The following is a 19,909-nucleotide window of genomic DNA, read 5'->3' as shown; positions in this document are numbered from 1 at the left end:
GCTGACTATGGATGGTTTGAGTCCTGGACCTGGTGACTTGCTTTCTCTCTCCCCCCACCCTCCAATCTCTGGTCAAATTAAAAAAAAAAGAAAAAGAAAAAAGAATGAATAAATAAAATTAAATAAAATAATTCTAAAAAATAAATTTCTGGCAGCGGGGTGGGAGGGAGCTGGCCATGCTGCATTCACTTCTCCTCCATTCTCCTCTTGGGAGTTTAGGCATGCTTATGTGTCCTGTGTGAAAAGGTTTTTGCTGTAGGGCACATGCACTCGCCAGAAAGACAGAGAAAGACAGAAAGACAGAACGTGAGAAATCATCCCCCAGGGTGGGTGGCCACGCTGCAATCCCCTCTCTTCCATTCTTTTCTTGGTATCTTGGGCATGCATGCACACGTGCCCGGTGTGAGTTTAAGCCACCGGGTCTGGGACTTAAAACGCAGTTGACTACATGGGAGTCCAGTGACATAGCCATTACGCCAACTGCTGGTCCCCAGTGTGGATTTTTTTTTAAGCTGCCAGGCCCAGGACTCGAACCTCAGAGTTAGCCATGTGGGAGCCAGTACTTTAACTTCCACACCACCTGCTGGTCTCAAATTTTGTTGTTTTAAGCCACTAAGTTTGTGATAATTTGTTACAGCAGCCTCAGGAAACTAATACCTAATATGGTGACTTCTTTTTCCCCCACCACATGCCTTTTCCATGCTTGGGCTACAGCAGAGAGCCCTTTCCCCGTTACTGAAGAACAGGAGTTTTTCTTAAGAAGAAAAAGAACAAATTCCAGGCAAGTAAAGCAGTTTTTGGAAGGGTCACCCAGCCCGCCAGATCATCAGGTCAATGCTGGGATGACTGGGCTTGGCTCAGACCACAGGCACTGGTCCTGGAAATCTCGAGAGTCCTGCTAAGTAGCTATGGGTACTGCTGCTCGTTTGTTTTTCTCCCTGTGCTTCCCTGTACCTGAAGCTCATTTAAAAGCTAGTTTCCATTGCCACGACTCCTTCCTCACTCAGGTCGGAATCCTCTTTCTGTGGCATCATAAATGGTTTCCATGGAAACAAAGGTTGGGATAGAATAGTGCCGATGTGCATGTAAACTCCAGAATTAAACAAGGGTTGTTGTTTTTGCAGGCCACAGAGTTTCATTCATTCTGAAGATGTCGCAGGGAGTTTGGGGATGTGTATCCATAACTCTCGGATTTTCTCCCACATTCCAGCATGCCTGGTTAATGAAGCATGGAGCAACCCGGGAACAGCCCAGATCTTTCCGTTTCCTCGTTCTTCAGGCTTTCTCTTACTTTTGGCAATATGCATACAATGGTCAATAGGTGAAGCGAGATTTGCTGTAAATAAGCAGATGGTCTCCACAGGGCAGGCTGTGGGTGAGATGAAAATTCTAGTGGGAGGTATCGCAGGGAAGACTTTACCAATCAGACTCATCATTTGTTTACTGTGTGAGAACCAGTGAACAGAGAGGAAAGTAGACCCGAGGCTGTGTGCGGCATCATGGCCATGAACCTACACCTGCGTCCTGCCTGTATCAAGGACATGGCCCCCAAGGTGCACACACTTCCCCCGGGGGGTTCAGTCATTAGAGGAAACAGACCTTCCCCAATCCTCTGAAAGCTTCCAAGCAGCTGAGAGGCCCACCTGATGGAGCAGCCCAGGGAGAGGGTCTGATCACGGCAGTTCTGTGCCTTTGCCTTACAAGAGACATCGCTGGCTGTTCTTCAGAACCGGGAGTGGGGGGTATGTGTGAGGTGACAATATTATCACTCCACTAGACCACTTTCAGAGAGAAAAGAGCCACTGTTAGTTATTCGGACGATGGATACAATCTGGTAACCCTAACGTTAGGCCAACCCCTACCAACTTTACTGTGGAATTCAGTGTGGAAGTGCCCTAGGACTAATGCTTGGTTGTGCAGACCGATGATGGTGTTGGCTGCACAACAATGTGAATGTAATAAATGCTGCAGAACTGTACACTTAAAAATGGTTAAAATGGGGGCCAGCAGACGGTGTAGTGGTAATGTTGCTGGACTCCCACATGGTCTACCACAGTTTGAGTCCCGGACCTGGTGGCTTGAAACTCAATACCAGGCGCATGTCTGGGTACATGTACGTGCATGCCCAAGATCTCAGTAGGAGAATGGAGGAGAAGAGATTGCAGCGTGGCCATCCTCCCGGGGAGTGATTTCTCTTATGCCCTCTTACTGTCTCTGTCTCTTTCTCTCTCCAGCAAGCACACATGCCCTAAGGCAAAAACCTCTTAAAAAATTATTAAAATGTAGGCTGAATGTGGAAGCTCCTGCTTATTAATCCTAGCTAACTGGGAGGCTGGGGAAGAGGATTGCAATGGCAAGACTGGGGCAAGAATACCTATCTGGGGCCAGCAGGTGGCATGATGGTTAAGGCACTGGTCTCCTACATGGCTGACTATGATTCGAGCTCCAGATCTGGTGGCTTGGTTTCTCACTTTCCCTTTCTCTCTCTCTCTGTTTCTCTCTGTTCAAATTAATAATAATAACAACAAATAAAGTTAAAGAAATAATTCTTTTTAAAAATACCTCTCTCTTAGAATAAAACTGATTAACATAGTAAACTTTGTTAGGTGTATTTTACCACAATTAAAACAAACTAGCCTCTTGATGCTCCCTCCAAATGTGCTCCTTCTGCTGATCTTCTATCTCAATTAATAGTAACTCTTTTTTTCCCCCCATTTGTTGAAGCCAAAGACCTTCTCTCCTTCCTGTAGGAGTTTGGGAATACACTTACACAGCTGGTGTGTTTCTCAAGCCACCGGAGATTCAAACCACAGGGTTAGCCTTGTGGGAGCCAGCTCCCTTAACCACCACACCATGGGATGGCCCCTTTAAAAAAAAATTTAGGCCTATATGACTGACTCCATGGTTTAAGTCTTGGACATAGTGGCTTGAGAATCTTACCAGGCATGTGTGTGTGTATGTCTAAAATCTTGAGAGGAGAGACCAGCAGGTGACATGGTGGTTAGGGCGCTGGACACTCCCACATGGCCAACCATGGTTTGAGTCCTGAATCTGGTGGCTTGCTTTCTCACTTTCCCTCTCTTTCTCTCTTTCTCTTTGTGTGTATATGAGTCTATCTCTCTCTGGTCAAATTAAAATAAGTGAAGGAATAATGAAATTAAATACAATTAAAATAAAATCTTGAAAGGAGACTGGAAGAGAAGGGATTTTGGCATGGACAACAGCCCTGGTGGGTGATTTCTCATTTTCCCTTCTTTCACTGTCTTTGATGTCCTACAGGAAAAAAAAAAAATTCAGGTAGGGTCTCGCCATGTCTCAATCCTGTTGCCTCAGCCTCCTGAGTATCATGCTACTAGACTTACTTTTAGGATGGGCTGGGAATTGAACCTGGGCCTCCTATGTGGCTCAGCCTGACAAGCTGCAGCATTAACCAGTGCATGCTACCATGACTGGGCTGACATGTAAGTTTCTTGAAGGCTATTATGAGTTAAATTATGTACCCCCCCAAATCCATATGATGAAGTCAAGCTCTAGACCCCAGTGATTAGAATGTGATTGTATTTGGAGAAAGGGCCTTTAAAGTAATGAAATTAAATCAAGGTCATCAGGGGACCAGCAGATGTCATAATGGTTATGTCACTGGACTCCCATGTAGTTGACCATGGTTCAAGTCCTGGATCCAGCAGCTTAAAACTCATGCTGGGTCTGTGTGCATGCTTGCCCAAAAGCCTGAGAGGGGAATGGAGGAGAAGGGATTGTGGCATGGCCATCCCCCCTGGGGGGGGGGTGATTTCTTGCTTGCTGTGTCTCTGTCTCTCCTGCGAGTGCAGCAAAAAACTCTAAAAAGCAAACAGACAAAAAGGTCATTAGGATTAGTCCCTAATCCAATACGACTGGTGTCCTTATGAAGGACGTTGGATACAGACACGCTCAGAGGAAAGACAACCATGTGACTCTAGTGACGCAGACATAAGCCAAGCGACACCAGGGTAACCATGAGAACCTGAAATGGCAAGGAAGGATTTTCCCCTGGAGCTGTCAGGGAAAGCGAGCCCCTGACGACAGCTGGATTTTAGATGTCTAGCCTCCAGAACTAAGGAGAATGAATTCTGTTGTTTTAAGCCACTGCTCTGGGTACTTTGTTACACAGCCCGAGCAAACGAATACAAGGGCAGAGTCAGTGCTAAATCTGACTCCAATTCAAGTGGGCTCTATACCTTGTGATAATTAAATTTGTTCCTTGAAAAACTGAGAGGTTTTACCAAGATGGTGGCAAGATCTTCTTATGGAAAGAGAGTCCAGGATATTTAGTCTTCAGGTATCAGGAGACTCATGACCTGGAGCCAGCTAAGAATAGTTGAATACTTTTTTTTTTTTTTTGCAAGAGATTTCTTCTATAGGGTGTGTGCTCACCAGAGAGAGACAGAGAAACAGAAAGTGAGAAATCTACCCCACCCCCCCCAGGGGATGACTACACTACAATCCCTTCTCCTCTATACTTCTCCTGGGATTTTTTAAAAAGAAGTATTTATTTAATTTAATTTATTCATTTATTTATTTTAATTTGACCAGAGAGAGGGAAATTGAGAAAGTAAGCCACCAGGTCTGGGACTTGAACCATGATTATTCATGTGGGAGTACCCAGTGCCTTAACCACCATGCCACCTGTTGGCTCCTCCTCTTGGGATTTTGAGCATTACACACACATGCGCCTGGCAAGGTTCAAGCCACCAGATCCAGTACTCGAACTGCAGTCAACTACATGAGAGTCTAGTGCCTTAACCACTATGCCACCTGCTGACCCGAACATAATAAATGTTCAAAACCACCAGTCGCCAAAACTTTTCATGAGAAAATGACCCTAGCACAAAGTGTTTTTTGCTAATATTATCTTTGGTTTTATTTCAGATCAATGGAAGCACAAACCAGGAGATTCCATAAATCCTGCTGAGCCTGTCATAGCTGTCAAATGATGCCCTGATAAAGCTTCTGGTAGCTAATGACATGACTGTCATCTAGAGTAGACGTGGGTAGGAGGGGCTTTCCAAGAGCATCTGGCCCACCGAGGAGACACTTGTCATGGAGCATTAGCTTGAGGCTTGGTGGCTTTAGTGAAGGGTGACACTTTGAGCATGATTACCTTTAAAAAAGTAAATAATGAAGATAATTTAAAAATAAACAACAATCTGGATTTAGCAGCTACTTACTGTCCCAGGTCCAAGATTAATGGTGAGTGGCAAGTTTTCGTGAAGATCTTCTGTAGCCCGATTAGCCGTGCTGGGAGTCCAGAGCGATAATGTCTTTTCACATATAAAAGACCCTATTGATTTCCTGTTAGTATTATCCTGAAAATGTGCAGTGTATATCTATGAAGCAGAGACAATCTTCCATCACTTGCTTTATGGGAAGAGAATGGTTATTGTATCTCTTCCCATAAAATATAATCTCTTTTTCTCTTCCAAAATCTACTCATCCCTCTGGGAATTTCCAGTTGTAATCCGTGGAAGTAAATTGATTTTTTTCTTTTTTTTCTTTCCTTTTTTTTTTTGCATGTGCCAGTATTTTTGTATTTGGCTTCTCTCTATATCTTCTCATTGTTCTCTGAAGTCTGACTTTTCTAGATTATTATTTGAGCTCATCTGAAAATAAGTTTTTTTTAATTTAATTAAATTTATTTATTTAAATGTGACTGGAGAGGGACAGAGAGAGGGAAAGTGAGAAAGGAAGAAAGCAAGCCTCCAGGTCTGGGACTTGAACCACAGTTGACCATGTGGGAGTCCAGCGGTCTTAACCACCACTCCACCTGTGGGCCCCAGTTTTTTAAAAAAGACAGTCTAATGATACATGTACAGCTATGTCCACTATGGTTGAGGTCAGGTCCCCTGTGACCTGCTCAGACTGGAGTAACCCTCCCTTATCCTCGTGGAGGGATAGCGTTTGCGAGTGCCTGGAGGCCTAAAGAGGTTGCCTAGTACATTCCAACAGGATTAAAATGCAGAACACCAGTCGCTGAGTGAAGGAAGTGCTCTTCTTGCTGATTGGAGTTCTCTGAGTTATGTCTGGGCATTTCTTCATGATCAATTAAGAGACAAGAACAGAGTCGTGCATATTTAAATATCATGCTCTAAACAGCAGCTTCCTAAGCTAATGAGTTTGGCTGAGAAGACCTGAGCAATGCAATCCTGTCCAGACCTTACATACAGAGGTTTGCAGACAATAGCTCCAGCGACAAAGCCTGTCCTTGCTCTGCCTTCAACTCTCCATTCATGTAGCTACTTCTTGATTCTCCTTTCTCCAATCCACCCACCCTTCTAGATCCAACCCTTCCAGGAGCGTCCCCCTTGGCCCCTCACACACCCAGCACACTCGCTGCCCTTTACACCAATTTCTCTCTCTCCTCTGCACTGAGGTACTTATGGATCGCACCATCCCAGCCAGCATTTCATTACACCCACGTTTATTGCTCTCAGCTTATTGCATGTCTGCTATTTTACGGTCCTACAGCAGTTCCTGGTCTCCATGCTTCGCCCTGTTCCTATCCCCTCTACTGCCACACTGGGCCTGGAGACAACCAAATTTAATTTGCACTATTGCAAGATGATGTTTAAAAATCTATATAGGGGCCAATAGATGGCATGGTGGTTGAGGCAGTTGGACTCCCACGTGGCTGACAGCGGTTCAAGTCCTGGACCTGGAAGCTTGCTTTCTCACTTTCCTTCTCCCTGTGTTTGTCTCTTTTGTCAACTTAAAAAAAAAATAATGACAATGAATAAAATTAAATAAAGTAATTCTTTTTTTTTTTTTTTGGAGAGCTTTTTGCTATAGGGCACGCGCACTCGCCAGACAGACAGAGACAGACAGAGAGATAGAAAGCGAGAAATCCCCCCCCAGAGGGGATGGCCACACCGCAATCCCTTCTCCTCCATTCTCCTCTCAGGATCTTGGGCAGGCATGCACATGCGCCCGGCGGGAGTTTAAGCCACTGGGTCCGGGACTCGACCCATGGTTGACTACGTGAGAGTCCAGCGACATAGCCATTACGCTAACTGCTGGTCCCAATAAAGTAATTCTTTAAAAAAAATAATAATAGTTATATAGAAAATATCTAATATAGTAATTAAAAAATGGAGGGGTCTTCAAAAAGTTCATAGAAAATATGTATTATGAAAAACTATACATGGGTTAAAAATTCCTTTTCAAAAAGTATTTAATTGTATTAATTATTACTGTTATTTAAATAAATTTTCTATAGGGCACATGCTCTCACCAAAGAGAGACAGAGAGAGAGAGAAAGGGAAAGTGAGAAAGCAAGCCACCAGGTCTGGGATTGAAACCAGGGCTGGCCATGTGGAAGTTCAGTGCCTTAGCCACCATGCTACCTGCTGGCCCCTAAAAATTCTTTTGCACCAAAATAAACTTGTACTTTATTCCATTTTTCTATACATTTTTAAAAGTTTCCTTGGTCTATATAAAATAAATATATAATATTTTATAACATATCTTATAGCATATATAACATATTACCTATTATAACAAATATATAATGTAAATTTTGATATTATGGCTCTCAAAATTCATACTTGGAATCCTTATCCCCAAGACTTCAGAGTGTGACTTTTCAAAGACAGGGTCTTTAAAGGGGTAATTAAGTTAAAATGATGGTCCCCTTCATGGCCTGGTGGTTAAGACAGTCAGATTCCACATAGCTGACCACAGGGTTTGAGTCTCAGACCAACAGCTTGAGAAACAATGCTGGGTGCATATGCAAGCATGCCCAAAATCCCAAGAGGAGGGAGAGGAGGAGAAGGGATTGTGATATGACCATTCCTCATAGGAGATGCTTTCTCCTTTCTATGTCTCTCTGTCTTTCTCTGGTGAGTGTACCTAGCACTCTTTCTAGCAAAAGAAAAACAAATTTTAAATGAGTTCACTAGGGTGGGTTCTAATTTAATATGATTGGTGCTTTTATAAGAAGGGGAGAGGAGCCAGCGGGTGGTGTGGTGGTTAGAGCTCTGGTTCCCACACAGCTGACTGCAGATTGAATCTCAGATCCAGTGGCTTAAAAACCATGCTGAGCACATGTGTGTGCATGTGTCCAAAATCCTGAGAGGAGAATGGAAAAAAGGGAATTAGGCCATCTCCACTGGGGGGTGATTTCTCTCTCTCTCTCCCTTGCTAGTGCATATGCTCTATAGCAAAATACAAAACAAACAAACAAACAAAATAAAAGAAGAGGAGATCAGGGCTGACCCAGTAGCACCGTGGCTAAGCTCTGTGCATTGGGAGCCAGATCCCATATGGCCAACCTTAGCTTGTAAAACACACCAGCATGTATGCATGCTTGCTCAGAAGACCACAAGAAGGAGAAATGGAAGGAAAAGGATTGAGGCATGACCAGGTGCCAAATGAGGGGTCTCTTGTCTCTCTGGCCAGAGAAAAAGGCTTTAAAAAAAAAGAGATCAGGAGAGAGCCTGGCAGGAGCAGGGAGGAGCGAGCACATTCCCACACCCGGCAGCTCTGACTCTCCTGGATGCTGTCAGGGCAGAGGAAGCCCCAGCTCTCTGCAACCCTAGTGAGGCCCTACAGCTGCGGTGAAGAGAATCCCAGGTGGAAACTTGGAAGTTAGAATGGAGAAAGTGATACTTCATACTAAACTGAATGGAAAAACCCAGGGAACAACAGAGAGAAAAGATGACCAGGAACCTGAATACTCCTCAGACCAGGTCATCAGCACCTGGACGGCCAAGACATCCAGAGTTTCCCGTGGGGATGGGAATGACTGCAACGTCAGAAGTTGACAGAGAAGAACGAGGAAAGGGCGAAAGCTATCAGCGGGTGCCTGAGGCAGGAGGGCGTCCGGAAGAGCTGGCGGCAGTGTCTGTGGATGATGGAGAGGCTACAGAACTCGCACTGGGTGCTCATGGGGCCAGCTGCAGGCCAGCGGGCCAGCCCGGGCCCAGTCCTGGTGGAGATGCCCTGGGCAGGATTCTGGGTTACAGGTGGAAGTGTGACATCTTCCAAGGTCCTCTCTGTGCAGGTGCAGCTGATCCCCCACCTGCTGAATGCTGGCCCCAGCCCTCGGCACTCCCCATTTTCCCTGTGGAGCCACTGTGGGCTCCCCAGCCCACGAGCCAGCCCCAGCCCTGGGCCATGCCTGTTCCCTTTCAGGAGGAGCTATGGGCCCCTCAAGCCATGATCTATATGTGGGGTCCCAGGTGCCCATGTGGGTGCCCTGGAACATGAACCTTCCCTGCTCAGGTCCACGCCCATTTACAACTTTGGTCCCAGGAGTCCCTGCCCCTGGCCTGAACAGTGGACCTCTGCTGACTCCGACTCAGATCTCGAACTGGGGGACAACTGGAACCTGGACCCCGATTCTGTCTGAAAGACAATGGCTAGCAGAGTTGTCCAGCTGGTGCATACATTTCCCAGCCCTGTGTGATCAGAATCAAGTAAAAAATAAATAAATGAATGACTGTGGGAAAAAAAAAAGATCAGGACACACACATAGAACAACCATATGAAGACACAGGGAGAAGAGGATCATGTATAGGTCAAGGAGAGAGGCCTCAGAAACACACCGGAGTCCGCTCTACCCTTGGTCTGGGACTTCAAGCCTCCAGGACTGTGAGAGAATACATTTCTTTCTTTCTTTTTCTTTTTCTTTCTTCTTTTTTTTTTTGGAGAAGTTTTGCTATAGGGTGCATGCGCTCACCAGAAAGACAGAGAGAAACAGAGAGACAGAAAGCAAGAAATCACCCCCCAGGGGGGATGGCCACGCCACAATCCCTTCTCCTCCATTCTCCTCTCGGGATCTTGGGCATGCACGCACATGCGCCCGGCATGAATTTAAGCCACCGGGTCTGGGATTCAAGCTGCAGTCGACTACATGGAAGTCCAGTGACATAGCCATTACGCCAACCGCTGGTCCCATGAGCGAATACATTTCTATTATTTAAACCCCCCAGCCCATATTATTTTGCGATGGCAGCTCCAGCGACCTAGTCCCAGAGTCCAGTGAAACAAGGCAAGAGTGTCAAATGTCTTAGCTTGGTATTCAAGACCCTTTATGTCTTTGTCCCATCCCACATGTTTTTAAAGAATTATGTATGTGATTTTATTTATTATTACTATTACTTTAATTTGCTATAGTCATCAAAGAGAGACAGGGAAAGTGAGAAAGGAAGCCACCAGGTCTGGCACTCAAACTGTGGTTGGCCATGTGAGACTCCAGCACCCTAACCACCATGCCACCTGTAGGTCCCCCATCCCACATTTTGTCTTCTTTTTCCCAGGTTGGAGCTATCAGTTCACCCAATCTAGTCAACTCCCAGGTCCCTTACCCCAAAGCACCCCCACACACCCTGCCCCTTTATCTTTAGTGTGTCCTCTTCAAGAAACTCACCATCTCCCCATCCAGGCAGTTCCACACCAAGCCCAACTCTTCCTCGAAGCTTCATAGTTGTTATTATTATCAGTATTGTGGAGAGATTTTTGCTGTAGGGCACTTGTGCTCACTAGAGACAGAGAGAGAAAGTGAGAAATCACCCCCCAGAGGAGATGGCCACACTGCAATCCCTTCTCCTCCAGTGTCCTCTTGGGATCTTGGGCACACACGCATTGATGCCCGATGTGAGTTTCAAGCCACTGGGTCTGGGACTCAAACTGTGGTCGACCATGTGGCACTCCAATGCCTTAACCACCATGCCACCTGCTGGCCCCCAGAGTTATTATGAATGAAGAGTGAGATGTGAGTGTTTACTGTGGATTGTGCAGTGGTTTTCCAAGCTGTGCTTCCTAGGAATCTTCCTCAGGAGCTCCTATGTGTAAGGGGAGGGCAGTGGGTGACAAGGTTGAAATGGGCCAACTCCCCCTACCCATCCATCAATCAAGCAAAGCTGCCCAATGGATCTATTTTTCCATAAATTGTTTAAAAATTTGTTCTGTGGAGTGGCAGTGAGGCTGGATAATACCATCGAAGTTCTAGCCTGGATCTAATGACAACAAAAATGTCCCAAAAAGTCACACAAAGCTAATGGTCCTTGCTCAGGAAACACTTAAGCAAACAAAGCCGATGACGCTTTTATCTAGATTTCCTAGAACTGTACTCATTGCTAGGGATAAACTCAATTATCAAAACTCATTGACTCTGAAAATGTAACTTCTATATACTACTGCCCATTCTAATTCATCAGACAGGCAGCTGCTATGCTGTTAATGGAATCACTGCTTACTGCGTTATTAATCTGTTTTCTAAGTATGAAAGGACAACAGTTTGGATTCTCTGATGCAGATGTGGACATTTGCCAGGTCACATCTGACCAGGGGTTGGTTGCACAATGACTTCATGAAGAAATCAATTCCTGTCCTCTTCAGCTGACCTTAGGGCCATCTTCACAGACTCACTTTTCTCTACTGTAATATAAAAATTAAATTTTGGTCTTTATGATTTATGCAGTGCTATTTCTTTCAGAAGTTAACAGCCCATCGTGGATGTTAGCAAGGTCCCAGTGAGGCATGCAGGGGGCGGGTGAAAGGGGGGAGGTTTATGATTACATCCAGTTTTCAAGTATAGAAACAGACAGAAAGGGGAAGAGCTGGGCAAGTGCTGCCCATTCATGCCAAGGGTTGCAAGTCACTCTCTAGGCCACCTCAAGAGCAGAAATGCCAGTAGGCTAATTGCCAAGCCATCACGCCCCAGGCCTGTGCTGGGGTCTCACACATGGATGTATTTCTCTCCCCTAAGTCTCTGAGCACTAAGTCCTTCTCCAATGTTTGGAAGAAAGTCCCTTGATTTAAAAATATTTTTGGAGAGGTGTTTTGCTATAGGGCGTGTGCACTCACTAGAAAGAGAGAGACAGAGAGACAGAAAGTGAGAAATCATCCCCCAGGGGGGATGGCCACACCGCAATTTCTTCTCCTCCACTTTCCTCTCGGGAAGTTGGGCACGCATGCACATGCACCTGGCGTGAGTTTAAGCCACCAGGTCCGGGACTCAAACTGCAGTCGACTACATGAGAGTCCACCCACATAGCCATTACGCTAACTGCTGGTCTCAGTTTTTTTCTTTTTAATACTCCTGAGGCCTAGCCAGAGTGTGCCCCAATCATAAGATTTTATGGCTTTAAGAAAAAAATTATTTATTAATTTAATTTTATTGTTATTATTATTTTTTTCAATTTGACCAGAGAGAAACAGAAAGAGAAATTAAGAAGCATAGCATCAGATCTGGGACTCAAACTATAGTTGGTCATGTGAGAGTCCAGAGCCTTAACTACCATACCACTTGCCAGCCTGCTTTATGGCTGTTTTAAACTAATCTTTCAATATCTAATATCAATTTCTGAATATATAGTGGATTTATTGAACGCCCATGGTAGAAGCAAATCAGAAGTGTGGCTAAATCTTCCCTATGGAAATTCGCAAGCTTTTTCTTCTTTCTATTGTTCTTTGCCCACTCCCTACCCCACCCCACCCCCACTACAAGCTGCCAACACATACAGGTTTGGGATCTCAGATCCTTGGCTATTTTCAGAGGAAAAGGCAATTCCCTTGGAATCCTAACATGGACAAATGTTAGGTTGAAGTGTGGACTCCCTGGTTTTCTCTGAAGGTATTGGGGTAGGCAGTTAGTTAGCTGTGAGCGGGCAGCCCTAAGAGAAAAGTGAAAGGCTCATCTAGCTCCAGGCACCAGGAGGGCGAGGCAATTTGCCATCTTCCTTCCTTGGGGCCTGAGGGAAGTACACAGGGATGGTTCGTAGATTTTTCTCTTATCAAAAAGACCCAAGCAAGCGTTTTTGGTCAATGCCCCAATTCCTATTAGGGCAATGGACTAATTGGGCAGTCTAATTGGGGCAACCTGGCTCGCATTGGGCGTGCGCAATTAGGTGATCAAATTCCTCATTCTTTACCTGTGAGGAAGGTGCGCAGGTGCAGGAAAAGAGCGTATGGATTCTAATTTAAAGGAAGAACATAGGTAGCGTAAGGGGCCTCCCACTAATGAATATTCATGACCTCTAGTAATAAAAATAGCGGTTAACTGGTACTGAGCACGGTTGCCACTTGGCAATCCGCCCGCTCAACAACCTTTTTTGGGTGTACTTTCTTTCCTTTCCTTTCTTTCTATTAAACCTTCTTTTCTATCTACTTTATTCGTGGTTGCGGTTTCATTTTGCGCCTAGGGACAGATCTCTAATTTTAGTGATCTGGACCCAAAGAACCAAGGATTTCACAACGCAGCTCAACACTTTCCCATCCGTTAACAGTATCATTCTTTTTCTCCTAAGATTCCATAACTAGATTGCAAGTCAGTATCTGGTTTGAGGATCAGTTTCATCAGAGATTCGTCAGGTTTCCGACTTTTCTGATCAGTTACCACAGCTACCACGTTGCTTTTGTTATCACAGTCCTCAGGAACCAGAAGCTGCACTTTTGTGGGCTTTCGCCACTGTTGAGAATTAATCTGTGCAAAGCTCTCAGGATAAGCCTTGTTTGTTTGTTTGCTTTTAATTCTTTTTAATGGAGGTAGAAGGATTACAGTTGCAGGGAAAGGAGTGGGGAGGGGAACTGAAATAAATTTGCCATATGCTTGTTTATTATCGAACATTTGCATCTCATCTCCACTCAAAGTGTAAATTTCCAGTGTGATTTTTTAAGCTTTGGAGACACTTTGCTCTGAGGTTGCTTGGTTTGGGGATCCTCTCCATCATTTCCTCCCTCTCTGTCATTCTCATCACATCGGAGTATAATTACCTGTTTACCTGCCTTTCTTCTCCCTTCCCCCCTAGTGTTACTGTGAATTCTAGTTCATTGTTGTAGTCCCGAACCCTAGGAACCCTAGCCGAGTGACTCAGGGCACAGTGAGCTCTCAATATGTGCTGAATGAAAGAGTGGCTATTTTCTTGCGTTTCTCTGCTCTGACTCAGCTGAAAATTGCAATTATTGGGTCCTCGGAAAAGTCATGACATATTTTTCATTGGGAAAAAAAAATGCCATGACTTTTCCGACGACCAGTGTGGACAGCAGACCATTTGACCCATTGGTAACAGGATTCTTCCTACATTCTTGTTTTTTCTTTTTTCGAGAGTTTTTTTGTTTGTTTGTTTGTTTGTTTTTATAAGGTGCGTGCTCTAGTCAGAAAGACAGACACAGAGAGACAGAAAGTGAGAAATCACCCCCCAGGTGGGATGGCCACACCACAATCTCCTCCTCCATTCTCCTCTTGGGATCTTGGGCACGCACACACATGCACCCGGCGTGAGTTTAAGCCACTGGGTCCGGGACTTGAACTGTGGTCGGCTACATGGGAGTCCAGGGACATAGCCATTACGCCAACTGCTGGTCCCTCTTCCTACATTCTTCCCCTGGCATAGTATTGGAGTATCTTTGTGATGTATGTTAAGCCTCTTTACCCTGTTAAAACACATTCCTTTCTGATCTCAGCAACCTTATTTCTCCAATCACCACCCAAAAAAACCTGTAAAACCCTCTAACCTACTCTCCCCCTTCCACATGTCCCACCTTTTGGGGCCAGACCAATGGAAAACTTTTCAGTAAATTCCAAACTCCATCTGTCACTTTCAAAATCAAAGGATCCCCTGTACCTTGATTGCCCTGAGAGAAAGGCATGTTTTGCCTCCTCTCCAGCCTAGGTCACTCATTCTGCTTAGAAATAAGCCACATTAATTTTTTTTTTGGAGAGGTTTTTGCGATAGGGCGCGTGTGCTCGCCAGACAGACAGAAAGAGAGACAGAGAGATAGAAAGAGAGAAATCACCCCCCAGGGGGGATGGCCACATCACAATCCCCTCCTCCATTCTCCTCTTGGGATCTTGGGCACGCACGCACACGCGCCTGGTGTAAGTTTTAAGCCACTGGGTCCAGGACACGGATTGTGGTTGACTACATGGGAGTCCAGCGACATAGCCATTACACTAACTGCTGGTCCCTTAATTATTTTTATTTACAGAGTTGGTTATTTTCCATTGACACCAGATAAATCTAAGATCTCTACTTTGAAGCAGGGATTTTTTTATAAGGCGTGTGTGCTCGCCAGAGAGACAAAAAATGAGAAATCACCCCCCGGGTGTATGGCCGCAATCCCTTCTCCTCCACTCTTCTCTGGGGATTTTGGACATGCACGCACACGTGCCTTGTGTGAGTTTTAAGCCGCTGGGTCCAGAGCTTGAACCACAAAGGCAGCCATGTGGGATCCAGTTGCCTTCACCACCACATCACCAGCTGGCTATGAAACATGGCTCTTCTGGTCATAAGAAAAATGAAAACAAAAATACTTAAGAAATGGGGACAAGACAGTAACGAGGGATATTTTTAGGCGCAGGCTCCCAGAAAAAGCTGGAGATGTGAATGTAACAATGAAAGCAGGGCTGGGTGTGGTGCAGCAGGAGAAGGCGACACTCTCTGAGGCTGATCCCCATGAACAGGTTCTGAGTTCCTGACCAGAGACCTCCCTGAACATGCAGGGCATGCGTGGGCCCGTTATTTGGGGCAAGCTGACACTTTTAGGGGTGTTGTTTCTGTCTCTCTCACTCATGAAATCAATAAATTTAAAAAGAAGAAAGAAGACAATGAAAAGGAGATGGAGAATTAGAATTAGAATTATTATAGTAGCAAGGGCTGTCCTCGGAACCTCAGAATTAGGCGGCCGTGGATTTCACTCTGGTCTGCCATTAACACAAGCCAGCCAGGCTCCTCCGGCCCATTCTCTCCCCCAGCTTCTCATGTCAGTCTCCATCTTTTCTCTACTCCACGGATTCTGCTACTCCACATGTCTTCTCCCTCCTAACTTCAGTTGCAGGAGGCTCGCTGGTTTCTCTGGCTCATTTCTTCACTGTAATGTTTAAATGTCAATTTTTAATATTAACTGCCCCACTTTCTCAGTCCTAGCCTCCCTTTAAATAACCCCCTGCAGGAATATGATTGGGCCAGCTCACTTTTTTTTCTTCTTTTATAATGTGAGACAAAATTTTTATTTGTTCGTTTCGTGCGTTTGAAGTACTCTTTGACGACATCCCTGGCCTGAGATTCTTTGTCATAGTCCATAGTCATCACACAGCTGCAACCAACCACTTTCTGGGGTTTCTCTCTCTGGCAGTTTCACCAAGGTCTACCCATTTTCCTAGCTTCTTGTCATCAGCCTTAATTAGGTTGAAGTGGTGTACCACACAAAGGGCCTCCGCCAACCTGACATGCCTAGACTTACCACAGTTGGATGCCAGCACACAAAGAGATGCGTGGCGCTTGTCCGAGGCTTTGGCAGCTTTGCGAACTCCGTGTGCAAGGCCACTGTGGATGAGGGTGGCCCTCAGGTCCTCTTGTGAAGCAGTATTTGTGTCTGTTGCTTGTGTGGCGGCAACGCCTTCCTCAGCTGCCTTGGGGGCTTATTGGGTGAAGCTATCCTGAAGCCTCTGTGTGACTCCCAGGTGTCAGGGAAAGCCAGCTCATCTCTTCTATAATATATCAGGGCGAGGCACACCCATGACTTGGTTATCCCCAGGTCAGTGTAGCCACTGTCCAAAAAAATACTCCTGGTGCCAACCTCAATGTACAAAACATAGCTGCTTATGGACAGAGGATGTGGCTGGCAGAGCCTGAGGGATTGTCTCTGCAACACTTTCCATTGTGTAGCAGCAGTGTGGTTTAGGGGCTCGCCCTCAGCTCGATTGGGAGAGGGCTAAGGAAGCCAGTTGAAATAATCCCACTCCTGCCCCTTGCTTGTTCTTGGTCAAAAAAAAAAAAAAAAATATCCGAGGTTCGGTCAGCACGTGGTATTCCTCTGTGGCAGGGATTGGTCCAGGGACAGATTTATGGATCAGTTCAATATTTTCTCCAGGTCACTGCTGGGAAGGAAATGTTCTTGCTTTTATGGGAGGGCCGTGAGAAAGGTGATCTCTTCTCCTTGGGACATTTGCATGCATAGATGGTGGAGTCCAGAGCTGTCCCAGCCATTTTTGCCTCTGCCCTGAGGACGATATCAATGGCCCACTGGGAAGAACCTAGAACATGGCAGGAAAACAGAGCCACAGTCAGTGGATTAGCTAGGTCTATTACTAGTCATATGATCCAATAAATGTCCTTACCATCTAAGCCAGGTAGTGATGAGCTTACTAATGTGTAGCTGAAAGCATGGTGGGGGTGCAGAGTCAGGAAGTGGACTGGGGTTTGGTGGGAGGTGGGGAGACCTGTGGGCATAGTAGGCAACTTGCAGGCTGTGGATTTCAAATAGTTCATTCTGAATATTGTGCAAAGGTAGGCCCAGCTTCACAGGGCAAGGACAGCTTCACAGGCCAGTGTCTTGGACAGCACACGGGGTCCTGCACTTGGTTTAATGCTCTGCTGTTACTGTCTTAAAATTCCTAATACTTAAACAAACTTTTTCTTTATTCATGATACAGCATGCATGAGAGAGAGAGAGAGAGGGAGGGAGTAGCACCCTTTGCAGGATCTGGACATGGAAAGGTCCCCTTCCTCCAGTTCTCCAGCTTATTGGACCTTGGCACTCATGTGCTTGCCCCCTGCATTTTGCACGGATTGGGCTGGGAATGCAAACTGAGATCACCATGTGGAATTTGGCTTCTTCTGAGCAGTACGTTAGGGCTGTGCCAAGGAGCCAGCTCTAGCTCCTAATAATTTTTTAACAAGAGGCCTACATTCTCATCTTGCACCAGCCCCTATAAATTTCATGGACAGTGCTGGGCAGGTGATAGAATGTATATAGCAAAGGAGTTGTGAGAATTCTGAAGCACTATACAAAGCATTTATTATTTTTATTTATGGGTCTCTTGTCCTTTTCCCAGAGACTAAAGACACTATGGAACCTCCTCTGTCTATTGTCATGGGTCTTCCTGCCAGGACAGTGTTCAACTCCCTGTTCACATGATCCAACTGTCTGCCACCCAACCCCCAGTAACCTGTATAGACAGTGAATCAGCTCAGACCCTCTGCACTCCCATAGGAATGTGCAGAGAGAGGCAGACAATTCATTATCAATAGGAGTTTCTTTTATTTTTTAAAAACTTTTTGTTGGAGCCGGCAGGTCGTATGGTGGTTAAGGTGCTAGACTCCCACATGGCTGTTCAAGTCTTAGGCCTGGCAGCTTGATTTCTCACTTTCCCTTTCTCTCTCTAGTCAAATAATAATAATAAAAATAGTAATAAGTAAAATAAAATAATTTTTTTTGTTGTTGTTGTCATAGGGTCATGTGCTCACCAGAGACAGAAACAGAGAGAGAGGGAACGTGTAAAGTCACAAACCCAGGGAGAATAGCCATGCTGTAATCCCTTCTCATTCATTCTCCTCTCAGGATTTTGGGCACACACACATGCTTACACTGCTTTTTTTTTTGCTTTTTTTTTTTTTAAAGTTTTTGCCTTAGGGTGTGTGCACTGGCCAGAGAGACAGAGAGAGGGAAAGTGAGAAACCACCCTCAGGGGGATGGCCGTACTACAATCCCTTATCTACTATCCTGGGATTTTGGACATGCATGCACATGCGCCCAGCATGATTTTTAAAAAAGAATTATTTATTTAATTTTATGCATTCATTCGTTCATTCATTTGTTTGGTTTAATTTGATCAGAGAGAGAGAGAGAGAGAAAGTGAGAAAGCAAGCCACCAGGTCCAAGACTTGAACCATGGTCTGCCATGTGGGAGTGTCCAGCGCCTTAACCACCATGCCTCCTGCTGGTCCCAGTATGATTTTCAAGTCATGAGGTCTGACACTTGTCGGTTGTCCATGTGGGATCAGGTGTCTTAACTTTCATTCCACTTGCCGGCTTAGGAGCTTCTTTTCTACTTCCCAGAGTTTGAAAACTTAATGACCAAAGTTAAAGTTTACTGGTTTGGGGGACAGGTAGTGGGACAGCAGTAACACCCCTGGGTCCATGTCCCGACCTGGGGGGACAGCCGAACAGGTTTCCTGAGTGAAGGAGTGAGAGCCAGGACAAGCGGCGTAGTGTTACAGCACGGAGACGACAGTGTCGTCCGTTTATTGTGGGCAGCACGGTACAGCACAGAGATGACGCAGTGTCACAACTCTTAAGGGTCGCGTCGTCTACTGTGAGCAGCACAGAGACGATGCAGTGTCACAGCTCTTAAGGGTCACGTCATCTACTGTGAGCAGCACGGAGACGATGCGGTGTCACACAGCTCTTCAGGGTCGTCCAGAGACAATGTAGTGTTACAGCTCTTCAGGGTCTCCCAGTTCGTCTGGAGACGAGGATCTTCAGGGTTGTCTGGAGACTGCGCGGTGTTTCAGCTCTTCGGGCTCTTCAGTCGTCATCTTGGTTGTCTTCGTTGTCTGTCTACTGTGGGCCAGGCATCATGGTTATATACACTCTGGTGGGTTGTAAGCGGTGGGCCGTGATTGGTTGTAAATGGTGGGCCGTGATTGGTTGTAAATGGTGGGCTGTGATTGGTTGCTTTTGGACCAATCATGAGGTGCCGGATATGCAAATTTGAGGGATTCTAGTGGCCAATCAGAGCAAAGTTTCGAAGGACAGGTTTTCGGAAGGTAACCAATCATGGCAATTGTTTGCTCTCTGAGAAACCTTGGCAGACTCACTGGTGCGCAGCCTCCCACATATCCCCCCGTCTCTGTTTTAATTTGAGAGATGAGGAAAAGGCCTGGGGGAATCGTGCCTGTCTTAGGTTGGAGTTGTTTATGAAACCGTAAGTCCATTCTTACCTGTCATTGGAGAGTCCCATAGTTATGATGGGTTTCCTGTCTTAGGTGGAAGGACTGAACAGTTATTGGGTTCATCAGACTCTTACCCATCTTTGGCTAACTGATTCAGCGCCTCAGGCAAGACTAGTATAGGAGTGTTGGTTTTCTATCTCCAATCTAGTATAGTGGACCTGGATAGGCTGCATATAACAGGTCCCAGTGAGCAA

At 45.6% G+C, this 19,909-nt stretch overlaps 1 pseudogene; it reads right to left on the bottom strand.

The window, feature by feature from the left end:
• Positions 1 to 13,267: 13,267 nt before the first annotated feature.
• LOC114007265 (40S ribosomal protein S12-like) lies at positions 13,268 to 19,793 on the bottom strand (annotated as a pseudogene).
• Positions 19,794 to 19,909: the final 116 nt, after the last annotated feature.

Source organism: Tupaia chinensis, unplaced genomic scaffold (assembly GCF_000334495.1).
Source record: "Tupaia chinensis unplaced genomic scaffold, TupChi_1.0 Scaffold000146_1, whole genome shotgun sequence".
In the NCBI taxonomy this organism is placed as follows: domain Eukaryota; kingdom Metazoa; phylum Chordata; class Mammalia; order Scandentia; family Tupaiidae; genus Tupaia; species Tupaia belangeri.
Note: the sequence above shows the minus strand (reverse complement) of the source record. Positions and strands in the feature narration are given on the sequence as shown.